The following is a 14,663-nucleotide window of genomic DNA, read 5'->3' on the forward strand; positions in this document are numbered from 1 at the left end:
CTACATTTCAAAAAAATTATATCTTAAAGATCACAACAAATATCTATCTAATGTTAGATTCATTTAGAAACACCTGCTGATTGTTTAGAATAGAAGGTTTACAGCCTGCTAAAATTTTGCTGTAATAATACAATAATGTTTTTGCCATTCTGCCTACTTTTTGCAATTCTTACACTATAGTGTGACAGTGTGTCCTCTCATGTCAAACGTTAAGACTAAGTTTGCATGGTCTGGTTTTTTAGAATTAAAATGCAGTGAATAATACCAGATTTCAACTGCCCAAAATGCAAAACACTTTTGGCCATCCTGGTTAACCGTTTGTAGTCATGTTCAATAATTACACATTACTAGATTTTGATCCTGCCGCCCCAGCTCTCTGTCTATTTGGATGTTGGGATAATCTTTCCGACTTTGTGCATGATGGGGGGGGGGGGGGGGGGGGGGTGTGGTTCTCAGTCTGTCCTCTGGCGGCCAGAAGAGCTCTGCTCATGGCATGGATGGACCCTCTCCCTCCAAAGACAGAAACAATTTTAGGGGGTCTGAAAACGAAATTTCATAGACAGGCACTGGATGCTGAAATGAATGACAACAAACATATCAACAATTTTTTTGACAAATGGTATCACTTTATTCTCTATTCTTTTACATCATTTTGGAACCTCAGACAAACCACATGGCATATTCTAAATGTATTTTTATGCTAGGAATGATGAAGGATAGCCAAAAAAACAAAAAATGTGAACAATGTTTAATGATGTTTTACGTAGGCAACCCTTCCACCCATACTATGTATCCCCTCCTTTTGTTTTTCTCTCTTTATGTTATCAGTGTTTTATAAACTTCCAAGGTATTTGATACTATGCTGTTATTTTTTTTCACTGATGTTTCATTTCACTTGTTATTTGCAAAATTGTCAATAAAAAGAAAAAAAGCAAAAATCTAACGTTCCCTCAAATACTTTCTGATGGAAATCAATTACTGCCATTGAAACATATGGACATGGAAGATTGCCACAGGGGGGATGTTTGAGAGAATGTCAGATTTATGAGGGGGTGCTGAGAAGTTCCTGGCTTTGCCCCCTTCCAGATGAAATAGAAAAATGAGTGTGGGGGCATATGACAGCCTAATATCTTAGTATGTAACCATGCAAATATCAGGTCTTTGTGATTCCTAAAACAGTTTTTTTCTCTTAGTGAGAAGCTGTGATGGCAGAGGCACAAGTAAGTTTCAAGTCGTTGGAGTTATGGGCCATCATGAAGTTTTTTCTTCTCCAGGGAAAGTCAGCAAGGACATTCACACTAAGATGTCACAAACACCGGGGGAGAAGTGTTCTTCCTACAGCACTGTCAAAACCTAGACTGGGCAAGATGAGCACGCAGTGGGAGCCCCCCACCCTCAACTGACCTGGCAACCTGCGATGCTGTCCATGAGCTGATTATTGAGGACCGGCGAATATTCGCGAAAAAGATAGCCCAGATACTTGACATCTCACTGGATTGTGTTGGGTTTGTTATCACCACTATCCTAGACATGCGCAAGCTTTCAGTGAAGTGGGTGCCAACATGTTTCAACAGTGATCAGAAGAAGAAACACGTTTTATGTTTTAACAGTATTATGCTAACCCCCTGGACCAGCTGAAGGAGGCAATTAAGATGAAACGCCGTGGAAAGTTGACCAAAGGGATTCATTTCTTGCAGGACAATGCACCTGCGCACACGTCCAATGTTGTGGCTGCCAAATTGAACACCCTGGGTTTCCAATTGGTTTACCATCCTCCCTATTCACCTGACCTGGCCCCTTCAGACTATTATCTGTTCCCAAATTTGAAGAAACACCTGAAGGGGCAACGTTTTGAGGACATTTCAGACGTCAAAGATGCTGCTGGGAGCTGGTTTGCGGCCCAACCAAAGAACTTTTATTTGAACATCAGTGTAAACTTAGCCTAAACATAAAAAACTAGAGCAAATTTCAATTCAACCTGTGATTACATATGTTTTGGGAAGTCTGTAAATGGGCCCCATCTGTTTTTTAAAAGCATGAATACACTACAACTATACTTTAAACAAAGCATTAATAGCGAAGAAGCTCAGTGTCAAAAAGTTTTCCTTCAGCTTGATTCTGTTTGCAAACAATTTTATTTCTGTAAGAAAATGTGGGTTACTAGGGCACAGATTCTTGTGTAAAACTGCCAGAGGGGTGCATTGTGTTGTCATCTGCTATTTCTGTCAAATGTTCCTTAAGACGTGTACTATTACAGAGTGAAAACATAAAATAAAAGGGAATGTCGTGTGCATGTATCATTGCCAGGAGCCTCCCCATTACTTTCACTTTTCATCCTTATGCAGTGGAGGATAGTGGAAAACTGTTGAGTTTTCCCATCAGTCAGTTTCACACAAACACTCTCCTTTTGAAAGGTTGCCCCGAGGTGCGGAACACATCTGCTATAGTCTGAAGACGTCGACCATGTGATGCTCTGACCACACAATGGACCAGGACAGTAGAGTAGGGAAAACATGCCTGAGGCAAAAGACTAAGTGAACTGACTGTTCTCCTTCCATTTCTGTACAACAAAGATATACATGATTTGGCATTTTCCTGATGGAATCTGAAGAATGTCAATTTAAAACATCACTTCGTAGAAAACGGCGGAAATAAAACACCCAGCAATGTTATTTAACATGTGTTACCTCTTCTGGCTGTTTTAGATAACAGGTCGAAATCTGCCAGCCAAAGCAATTGAATCCATATTCTTTGGTATGCCGAAGCGATCATGTGGGAATAATATTCCGCTGCATATGCTTGGGAAAAGAAAGCCGTTCATTGATTAAAAATTTAAAACAATACATAAACCAGGTGTAGGCTAGACACTCATCATTTCTGGTCTTGGCTTAGAATAATTAATATTAAACATTATTATCAAAAAATATACTTCTGGAATATTGTGTCCTATTCAAATATTGGTGTTGTTTTATCCTGTTTAATATAATGTGCTTCATTTTGGTAAATAAAATAGAATGATGTATTGGCCACAGTAAAACCAATGTCATTATTGGCAAGGTTATCTACGCCTCCTGTGTCATCGTCTGTATCTGTCTGTCATTTGCTGTTAGATACCGTTTATTAATAACAATTATTGCAGTGAGCGAACAGAAATCTCTCTCTAACAGAGGTTCTGAAACTAGTTAACAAAAGTTCTAATCTTTCTCCACTCTGTTCATAACAAATAAGTTTAGGGTAGACAAACAGTTTAAAGATGAACTTTTACATTCAAATCAAATAAACACAGCAATGTAACTTTCGGTAACATTCTTTGCTGAATTAACATGCTTACCAGCTCAATGAATCCATCAACATTGATCTTTATTATGCTCTTAGTGTTGAGTCCATGCCACAACGCCATTTTATCACATCATCAGGAGCTGGCTGTCTCTTCCACATTCTTGTAGCCGGATCTCTGTCTGTACATGCACAAGATTAGGCACCATGTCATTTTGGCTGCCAAGCAAAATATCACTTGGCTTTGGGTGTGTAAGAGGCATATCGCCAAGGTGAGGAGTGAGAAAATGGGAGAGAGCAGCTGGAAAAAATAGAAAACAATGGTATTAATTAATAATCATTTAAAAAAGTGTATTGGTCTTCTCCATATCTATATACTCACCTCCCTTTCCCTCTCTGGTTTCTATGGTCTTTAGGGAAAATGGCCTGAAACCCCGGGAAAATATAATACAGCACTGATGGTGCCAAAAAAGCTTGATATACAAACTTGGAATAAGGTGCTGATATTAGGTTGTACTTGTGCTACGGATATCTGTAGCCCAACTCTCTGGAATAGTCTTCCTCGTCCTATTCTGCTTGCTTCTACTTTCTGCTCATTTAAAGGAGCACTCAAAACCCATTTTTTAAACTTGCCTACCCATCTTCTTCTGTCTTGAAACCGTCACAACTTCCCATCACTACATATCTCCTCCACTATTGTGTGTTACTTCCCCCACTTCCCAGATTGTAAGCTCTTCAGGGCAGGGTCCTCTCCAGTGTCACTGTCTGTATCTGTCTGTCATTTGTGACCCCTATTTAATGTACAGCGCTGCATAATATGTTGGCGCTATATTAACCCTGTTTAATAATAATAATAATAATAATGCTTTTTCAATGGCAGCTTCTCTGATATAATTTTAAAGCAGCATTTTACCTAGTGTCGGTAAAAATCAGAATGGAAAAACAATAGAATAGTTTAGGGAGGGAGGGGAAAATGGAGGTTTAAAGCACAACAGTTACCCATCCCTGGGTGCTGCCATCTTCTCCCTTATTTTTTCTATACCCTGAACTTTGGGCAATAATTGGTATGTTTTTATTAGTAATATTATTATTAATATTAATAATAATAATATACCAACCAGTCAAGTGACAATTATAAATCTGATTTAGGGTAAATACTAGACATACACATGCTAATATTGATGGTTTTTTATTACTTTCAGTCCAAATCATATGGAGTTAAAAGATCTTTATGTGTCACTTTAAAGTGTCACTCATAGTGTTATTTTTTTCCTCATTTTTAAGCACAACAGTGGTAGAACCCAACAATGGTAAATAAAAGTATTTTTTAATAATTCTCATTGTATATGTAATGTCTTGTCTGCTACAAAATAACAAATTCATCTAAATGTCGTATGGTCAATTGCCATGGAAAATTGGGTCTGATTCTTTAAAATTCTCCAAGGCTGGAAAAGATACACTTTCATCAGTAAACCTAGGTGATCCAGCAAACCTGGAACGGATCTGGTACAGGATTGAAATTTGCTAATAAATCCATTCCAGGTTTGCTGGATCACCCAGGTTTACTGATGAAAGCGTATCCTCCCCAGCCTTGGTGAGCTTTAACAAATCAGGTCCATAAATTCCTCATGGAAATTACACTTTTTTTCTGTTCTTGAAATAAATTTCAAGGTCTAATAATAAAAAGACCGTACCTGTAAAAAGATTTTGTTTACTTAAAAATATGTCCGTAATAGTGGTTCTTGGGCTGAAGCCGGGTGTCAGTTCCATATCATGGGAGTCAAGTATGGAAAGATTTGATTGGAACAATTCTCTCTAAGACCAACACAAGGACCAAATAAGCTTTGAGTTTTACCCATTTTGGTAATCAAATTTAAGGTCCTCTACAAAGCTAAATTTTAATTGGGAAAGAAAAACATTTAAACATTTAAAAACATCCATCTACAAGTAATATTGGGTATAAACAATGAAAAATGTTATTATGTCATTATACGTCTGCGAAGGATAAAATGAAAAATTCTGTTTCTTTTCACATCATAAACTGAGAAATGAAACCATTTATTAGTTCCATATGAACTGAAAATAAAAAATGAAAGACATATGCTAAGTATAGAACTTAAAGTCTCCAGTCAGTAGGGGGCATTGAAAAAAAACACTTCTAGAAAGAAAAACTTTGGACACCCTAAGGTGAATTACTGTAATTATAAATGTCATGGCAGCACAATTTAACCTCTCCAAAGTAACAACAGAGATTTTGCTGGTGTAATGTTTAGGTTTGGATCAGAATCCAGGCTAGCAAACTACAGAAAGCTTGAGTACATACATTTGAAAAAATGAATATACCACATTGAAATTGTTAAGTTTGTTCTAGTTCACAAGCCAACATTAGTTTTTTTAACAGTGTCTACAGCTAAAGTTGATATATTTGAACAAACAACACATAAAATGTACTTTGTGTATTTGTTCTGTAGCCTAAGTGAACAAAATTGAAGATGTGTCATGTAGAAAAATAAAAAGCACACCTCTACATTTACCATCATTTCAAATCCATATCATTAAAATTAGATTACAATAATAATTTATTTAGGGAGTATGCTGGCTGAATCTGTGTTATCTCTATCTCAGATATCTAGGATCAGGTGTTCTCTTGGCTATTGATGTGTGTGGTGTCATCATGCTAACATCAAAACAGCTCTCTAAAGCCCTCCGTAAGAAGGATATGGATGCTTAATAATCTAGCAAGAAACTTAAGAAGAACTTCAAAATTCATCCTAATGAAAATAATTTACAAGTGGTGTAGATTTCTAATAGCTGCTAGTTTGTTTAGGACTGGTCAGCCCAAATTCTATCTAAGGAACTCAAAGAACTCCAAAATGCTATTGCAAATAACAGTAATTCTTTCAACAACATTTGGTGTCAAAGAGTATACATCTCCATAGAAGCTCTTAATTATGGTTAAAATGTTATGATGTGGGGTTTCTTTCCTGCTTCGGAGTTTGGGCAGAAATTGAAGCAGAAATTATTCTTCTGATACAATAATGATTCAAAACACACTAACAAATGCATCAATAAATGGCTCAAAAGAAAAAAAATAAGGTTTTGGGACTGGCCTAGGTAAAGTCCTTATCTGAATCCCACTGAAATGTTGTAGGGGATTTGTTCATGAACAGTTCAGTTCATGGAAGGAAACTAACAAACCAACAAACAAATTCTAACAAAAGTAATTTTGCATGTAGGAATGCTCACAAATGTCAATTTAATGCTCCTGGGAATTTTGCATTGTATTGGTTGGAGTCCGGCCACATCATTAACCTCCATCTGTGGAACTGGTGAACTAATTGGAAGCAGCCAAAAGAAGCAAGGTAAACTTGCATATAATAGATTATTTCTAAAAATAAACACAAAATATCCAGGTACTAGGGACACAAATTATACTTTAAAATGTACAGAAGTGGCCTTTTTACTTAATAATAATATTGGTCATTTAAAAATGTTTTAAATAAAGCAGACTTATTAAGATCCTCCAAAAGGTAGACCCTTACACAAGTTTAGGAAGGAGTTAGAGCCCACCCCTTGGCTGAGCTGTGAAAATTCAAAAGCTTTTTCACTGACACAAGGAGAGTCAGGAGGGAGAAGAAGGGGTTAATGGGCAGTAGGAGAAATGTCAATGTAGAGTAGATTTTTAGCTTTCTAGCATCAAATAATTTTATAATAATTTAAAAAATATAACACAACCATGATGATGGATATGAGTGTATTCAATAAAATATCTCTGTAGTGCAAAGATGCACAGTTCCAGTTCTTGAGGGCCACATTCAGGATAAAAGTTTTTCCAGCACACAGGCATTTTTTAACTATAGTAAAACAGCATCCTATTTAAATGATTCCTGCCTGTTACAGAAATGCTCAAAATATATGTTTGTATCCTGGTATTTGAGGACTGGAGTTGGACACCCCTGCTATAGTAAGTATGTTGTGGTTCTGTTTGCTTCAATCATCCAATTATGTTCAAGGAAAAAGTATGGTTTACTAAAAGTGAACATTCAATGTGTACAGTGTACTCTTTTTGGTAAATGATCTCCAGTGGCAGACCTAACATTTACCATCATTAAAAAACGTAATTTTGCTTACAACACACATTTTCTTTAAACCTACTAAGTTAGGTGCTCTTTCTCTCCAAACTTTTGTAAATTAATTCAAACACCTAGGAAAAATAATTACCCGTGCAATTGTATCTGTATATATCCACTTACAAATTCATGGATAAGCTCTGTGTCTCTTTATATACCTAAATTAATCTACACATAAATGCCTGAGCAACCCATGTGCAGTGGGATCGGCAATTTTTGTTTTTCATCCTAAGTCATCCTTATTTCATTTTTTTTCATCCTGCGAAGAAGAGCACCGGGACGGATGCCGAGACGACGCAGGGACCTGATGCTGGACACCCACGGAGTGATCGGACTGCCCTGCGGGATTGAAGGTAGTGTGTTTTTGTTTGTTTTTTTGAGTATAGTTTCTCTTTAAGGGCAGATTTCATAACAGAAACTGTTTCGTTTAATCTTAAATCACATGTACTTTGCACACACACAAAGTATTTCCTTTTTTCATAAAGGGCTACTGAATATGGGCTGACATTCATTGACATACTGATAAGTAAATTACATTATGACCTTTTCAGTGTTTATGGCACGTCTTTGTAAATGTTATCAAAGCCTTTTATTATTATAATTTGCATTACTGAAGTGGTATATAGCACTCCAGGATGTATGAATTCTCTTTCATTGAGTGTTAAGTCCACCATGGAGAAACACTGCACAGTCCAAACTCCAAAGATAAACTCCTCCACACCTTGTGACTTAAAAAAGGAGCCATGATGTAGCGGGGGTAGTAATAGGTGTGGGAGCAGACACAACACATGGCTGGGCATAAGCTTTCAGGAGTGCTGGTTCTTTACTGGACATAACTACATACAAAGTAGAACTCAACTTACGTGTCCATTTTTTGTATTGTAGCTATTAGAGCCTGACTCCAATAAAAAACTTTTTTTTAAAAAAAAGATTCTCAAAAAGAAAGTAAGGTTGATAATTCGTGTCAAGCATACATAAACCCAATAACTATTTATCTCAAAAAGGCTTATTTTTTGCATTGTAAATGTAGTTTGCAAGATTGTTTAGTGTGAATACATGTAAAAAACTTTTGATGCTGTCAGTTTCTCCTCTCTTTTTTAATATGATGACCACCTTCCCTTAAGATGAACTGACCAAAGTGAATGATGAAGCACCTGTGTCTTTAAGGACAAGCAGGAGGCATCCCCCTGTGTCCTGCCCTATAGAAAATGACAGCAGTTGTCTCCATTTGGTCAATTAATGATCCACATTAGGGGACCACTGCACTACAAAACTTTAGGCTCTGATTACTTTAAAGTGGAACTAAACCCGCAATTACTCACATATCCCTGTTCCATCATAAGGCACCACCATCATCCTTCTTTGTTTCCCAAAAATGATCTTTGACAAGCTTGGATGACATAACTTCATTCATTCAGCCCGTGCAAAGGAAGCCGGTAATGCCGAGTTTCACCTGGGCGGCAATCAGGCAAGTAAGAACAGTAACTGCAGAAAGGACATTGCCTGCCTAGTTGAAAAAACAGATATTTTTGGTGGACTTGACAGTATTTTTTTAATTGTTACACCACTTATTCTGTTCTTAAACAATTACCTTCTGCCTTAACACATTCCATGGTGATTGGATTAGGGTGACTTTGGTGAAGCTGGGGTATGTTTCTGGCACAGAACTAAAGAAAATGCTTGGATAAACTGTAAAATGTCTCCAACATTAATGTGAGAGTCCAGACTATTCATTTACAAAATCTGAGCAAACAGTAAAACATTTTTTAAAAACAACCCTCATTCATATCTGTATTTGTAAGCTTTCTAGAGAAATTGATTTCCAAAGCTTGATGAAATTACAGCTCTTATAAGAACAAAATGCTGGCTGACTGCCAGCCCTCTAATGAAAACAACCAGTACATGTTTATAATATGCTATAAGCCAGTGGTAAACACAACCTCTCAGTGTTTGTTGTGATCCTTGAGAAAACATAACTTTACAGAGGTCACTGATGGTCGTTTTTAAGCTCTTACATTGCTTGTGAAAAATTTGTAATGTTTAATGTCCCAGTTGAATGTAACTAACCATTACTAGCTATTACTTATATATAGAGAACCTTCCCGGACGCATCAATGTATTACCATTTGTGCAACATCTACAATTAAGCTGGGTACACACATGCAATTTTTGTCATTGCAAAGGATCTTTCACGATCCTTTCCGACGACAAAGGACTACACGATGCATGAACGGTGCTGTACATACAGCACCGTTCTGCTCTATGGAGAGGGGGAGAGCGACGGAGCGGCACCCTGCTGCGTGCTCTACCCTTCCCTTGCATTAGGATCGCTCGTCGTTCATCGTTCGTGGATCTGCCAGGACGGATCCACGGACGATGAACGACGCCGACTGTACACACGCCAGATTCTCGCCCGATATCTGGCCAATGCCGATTATCGGGCGAGAAAAATCTGACGTGTGTACGCAGCTTTAGGCTATGTGTAAATGCTGGATTTCTGTTGCTGGAAATATTCTTTTGTGATAGACTCTAGTGACAGTAAAACAAATTATTTCTGCACACACGGCAATGTTTAGTTCAATGGACAGGGAAGGGCACTGTACAGCAAAATTCTCCAGAATTCTTCTTGTATTGTTCTATCAATGTCACTATGGTAATTGCAAATAAGACAATTGTAACAATGCCAAAGCAAAGAATGTAAAAGCAAAAAAAAAAAAACCCTCTTTTATTTATTTTGCAGCAGAAGCTGTGCAATGTTGTTGTTATGTAACTATGTCTTTGAGTTTAATATTTGAGTCCTTCAACCTTATTTTAAGGTGCATGTGCATCCAAAACTTATAGAATTGGTTGAAACCACTGCTGGGTCCTAACCAATATACTATACTAAAAAATAACTATACTGAACTTCAAAAGAGGTTTTCCTCACATTTACCAGACAGGATGTAAAAGAACATCTGCAGCAGGGACAGAGAAAGCAAAAAAAAACAGGGAGAGGTTTTAGCTTTCCCCCTATGTTACGAAAACAAAGAGTGTTTATATTTGTATGTTACTGTTGGAGATCAACCTTCATTTCCTGGGTGGTAAATCCACTGTCTCAGCAGGAAAACTGAACAGAAAATCTAACCCTGCTCTGCTCAAACCAAAACTGAAAGAAAAACTTTAAGAATGGAAACAAATGAGAGACAGAATGTTGTTTTTTTCCTTTGTTACAGAATAGATCTATATAATTTATAATTTGTGTGTCATTTATTTTAATATCTACAATAAATGAGTGTACTGTAAAACTTAACCCTAGTAGTGATGCTAGATTCCCTTTGTTCTAGGTAAATGTTTCTCAACCTGGGTTCCTCCAGAGTTTGGTAGGGGTCTCTTGAGCAATGAGCAGAACTAATGTAAAAATTAAAAAAAAATGACACCTTTACTTCCGCAGATTCCTTGATCGCTCTGGAGCTGTCTTCCATACAGTCCTGAGTCGTCCTGGTTTCTTGCTTCTTTTTGTGTCTTCTGTCATCTTCTTCCTCCTTCTTGTGTCTTCTGCCTACGTCACCCAATCTTGCACTGCACAGACATGACATTGCTGTTGTGTTTTGTAGAAAGAAGTGCTGATCTCACCATGCACGTGTGAGATTGTCACCTTTTCTTTTTCAATGACTGCAAAGCCCTGTTGGTGGATGCCCAATCTCCCCAGGAGGCTCTGTGCTCCTCTTCAGTCTTTACCCCTGCTGTGGTAAAGACAGAGGGGAAGGGTCTTTATATAAAAAAAGGCATTTAAAGAAAAAAAAAAAACACTTTGACGGGTTATTTACCGTTCTATATAAAGTAAAAATTAGGTGATAGGTCTGTTCAAGTGACACCTATGATCATTTGTCTATCTGCACATTGGCCAGCAAAGTAAGAAGCATTCTTCCCACTTGCCACCAAGCTAATATACTGTGAACTGTGGATAAAGCAATTGTAGCAAGGGTTTCCCAAAGACTTGAAAAATATTCCAAGGGTTCCCATGTAAAAAGGTCAAGATGTTTATTGTGAGTGAAAATCTACGGTAAATGCATCTGCTCCACCCCAAAGATATCATTTTAGTTGAAGCGTTAAAGAGGAGCTAAACCCTATCATTAAAAAAGATTCAAGAATCCAGAAGGTACTAGCTATGTCTCATGTATGTGCATGTGCAGCTTAGTGTATTATCCGGCATTGCTGGTTCATGGAAATAATGACAACTCTGGGTATGCGGACATTATATCATTACGCAATGGCTGAAGATCCCAAGCCTGGAAGAGGACTCAAAGAGTGCCAGGTAAATGTGCTGACACTGGCCAGAAGAGGTAAGTCTCATTACAAAATTGATTTGGTTCCTTCTGTCATACAGAACCTGTCTGCTTACAATTAAGGTTTAGATCCATGTTAAAGATCACTAAGGACCACTGTTTATTATGGGGAGGACACAGTAGAGCTCATTCTCCACTCATTGCTCCCCATACAACAGAACAGCACTGTCTGTACATAGTTTCTACTGTGGCTGCCAAGGAAAACGAATGATTGTTTCCAGTAACAATTATTAAGAGTCTGCACTAATCTTTTTATATATATCTGATCTGTATTATACTTTAGTAGCCTTATTTGACCTACATGCCTTTATCTAACATCAACATCAACTTAAGCCTTAGGAGAACTCAGGAGCTATAAGCTTTTCCTTGTCCCAGAGCATTTTAATTAAATTTAATTACAGAAAAAACTACACATCAGATAACAAGATAGTTCAGTAAATCTTCCAAACCTTCCAGCTTCACCAAACCACTATAAAGAGTTACTGAGAATTCCAAGCTATGCTCCTTTCTAAATCTTCATAAAAAACCCAGTCTGAAAGCAGACTGGACTTGTTAATAGTTTAATTTACATAGCAGATATTTGACTCACTGCCCAACCAATGGGATTTTAAAGAAAAACCTAAAATATCCACCTACAGACGAACCTAACATAAAAGTTACTACTCATGCTTTTTTTGAAACTTAGGAACAAAACTGTGAAGAACATAGAGAAAAGATATGGTGAAATGGTACAGGCAAGAAAGGATATCACATTATAGCCTGTTTATTAGTGAGAGCAGGTTTTTCATAAACACTTTCTATTTGTTTATGCACGTGTGTTGCATAACTGTTGCACAAGTGAGTAATTGAATGGTTGCTGGTGATAAGCAGAAGCATGGCTGTTGTTTGGTTTCATATCTGAGCAATTAGTTAGAGTTGTGGCATAATCCTATTTAAAAAAACATTTGTTGGAACACCATTTATTACAACAACAATCTTCCCTTTTAATTATATAGTATGTGCATTTTACATATTTCATGCGTGTTATTTACCTATAAAAGCCTTGCTTGTGTTGGGGATCAAAAAGAGTGCTGCTGTCACCCAAATGAACCTCTATAGTACTCCCCTTCTCTCCTGTCTGGGCAGCTGCATAAACAGTTATGAAGAGAGATGAGTGAAATGTTAGAGGAGCGTTGACCTTCCTAAAAAGTTAAAAGATTCAAAGTGAAAAAAAGTTTATGGTTAAAAAAGGCATTAAGCTAATAATTTATTTGTTTTGGCTGTATTTTTACCTGCATTTTTTTATGTAGGTATCATGGCTGCTTTAAAACTTTACTTTAGAGAGTGCACAGCTGGCTTAAGGGCCAGATCTCCTGTCTCTGCGGTGCCGGGTCCCAACTAGGTTAACTGGCTCCCCCAGATTTTGTCCTTGGCACAAGTGGAAAAAAATAAGCCAAAAATTAATAAATGAAACTTGACAAGCAAATTCTATTGGGGATATATGCCAAGTGGGGACATAAAAACAGGGGTACAAGGTCATACTATGCCTGTCATATGTCAGATCGAAACCTAAATTGCTCAATCTCCAAGTTCTGACCCAAGGTCAGAGTAGCTCCAATATGACTTGGGATCCATCTGAACTATCCAAGGAAAAAAAAAGTTTCACTCTTAAACAGAAAGAGCCTAAATAAGAAACTTTATGAGGGGATTACCATGCGTTGTTTAAATGAAATCTGCAGATCTGAAATGTTAACAAATAACTTTTGAGATTACCTTACAATATAAACTCTTATATGAGATTTTAGTGACAGTTTCCATGTACATTTGATGTAATTTTGATTAGGACAATAGCTAAAATCTTTACTCAATCATAATTTTGAACTGTGAGTAATTTATTATTCCAACAATGTTTATACTTGTTAGCCCTGCGGGTCGTGCCGGCGTCGCTGCTCCTAATTGCAGGCACGGGTGCCGGATCCTATCTTTCAGGTAGAGTAACCCCATTACCTGTGTTCCATGCCAGAGTTTCCTTCCTGCTGGAGACTTGCACTGGTGTTTGAGCTGGCGTGGGTGTGTCTCTCTTCATCTATGAGGCAACACATACACGCCCTCTGTTTCTACAGCCTATGGCTGGATCTCTGCTAGTATTTAAAGGCACTTCCTACTACAGGAAGTTGCCTGGCAATCTCAAGGTTTTAGCTTGTCTAAACTCCTAGTGCAAAGGTGCTTCCTCTGTCTGCTTTACTGTGTACCGGACCTTGTTTACTAACCCTTGGACTTTGCCTGTTTGCCGCCTGACCCTGACCTCAGATTATGTTTATGGACTTTTGCCTGATTGCCGCCTCACCCTGACCTCAGGACTTGTTTTTGGACTTTGTCTGATTGCCACCTCCCTCTTGGCCACGCAAGCCCTCTCGGTGCTTGCACCGAGTACCCTGACCCCTCTGGTCAGCTGCCACTGACCCAGGGATCGCTCTGGAGTGGCACCTGGCAGCTACCCTGTGGCCCAAGCCTATCCTCACCATCAGAGGCTATAGTGAAGACCAGGGAGCGGCTTAGTTACGCCCCTCCGGAGCATACCCAGTCAGTGGCACAGTGAGACCCATGTGCATTACAATGCTGCTGATGTGATTATATGGAGTTTATTATTAATATTATTTAATAATTTGTAAAGGCTAAGAATTCGTGCTTGATGAAATATATATTCGTGGGGGATGTATATGACAATATTGCATTTAATTTGTTTGGAGATCATTGTATATTAAGATTGAACACACAGAGAAACATAGAGTTAGGTCCGCAAATATTTGGACGCTCACACAAGTTTTTTTATTTCACCTTTTTACTTAAATATATTCAAATTACAGTTATATAATTATTTTTGGACATAAAGTGTAGACTCCCAGCTTTAATTTGAGGGTATTAAGAGTATTTAAGAGACCAAAAGTAATTT

General features: G+C 37.8%; 1 long non-coding RNA gene across 1 annotated transcript; it reads right to left on the reverse strand.

The window, feature by feature from the left end:
• Positions 1 to 604: 604 nt before the first annotated feature.
• On the reverse strand, positions 605 to 10,929 carry LOC140331481 (uncharacterized). The gene is made up of 3 exons (XR_011920940.1): positions 10,823 to 10,929; positions 3,332 to 3,577; positions 605 to 2,798 (listed from the first exon to the last, which is right to left on the reverse strand). It is a non-coding gene; the product is annotated as an uncharacterized lncRNA (long non-coding RNA).
• Positions 10,930 to 14,663: the final 3,734 nt, after the last annotated feature.

Source organism: Pyxicephalus adspersus, chromosome 5, assembly GCF_032062135.1.
Source record: "Pyxicephalus adspersus chromosome 5, UCB_Pads_2.0, whole genome shotgun sequence".
NCBI classification, from domain to species: domain Eukaryota; kingdom Metazoa; phylum Chordata; class Amphibia; order Anura; family Pyxicephalidae; genus Pyxicephalus; species Pyxicephalus adspersus.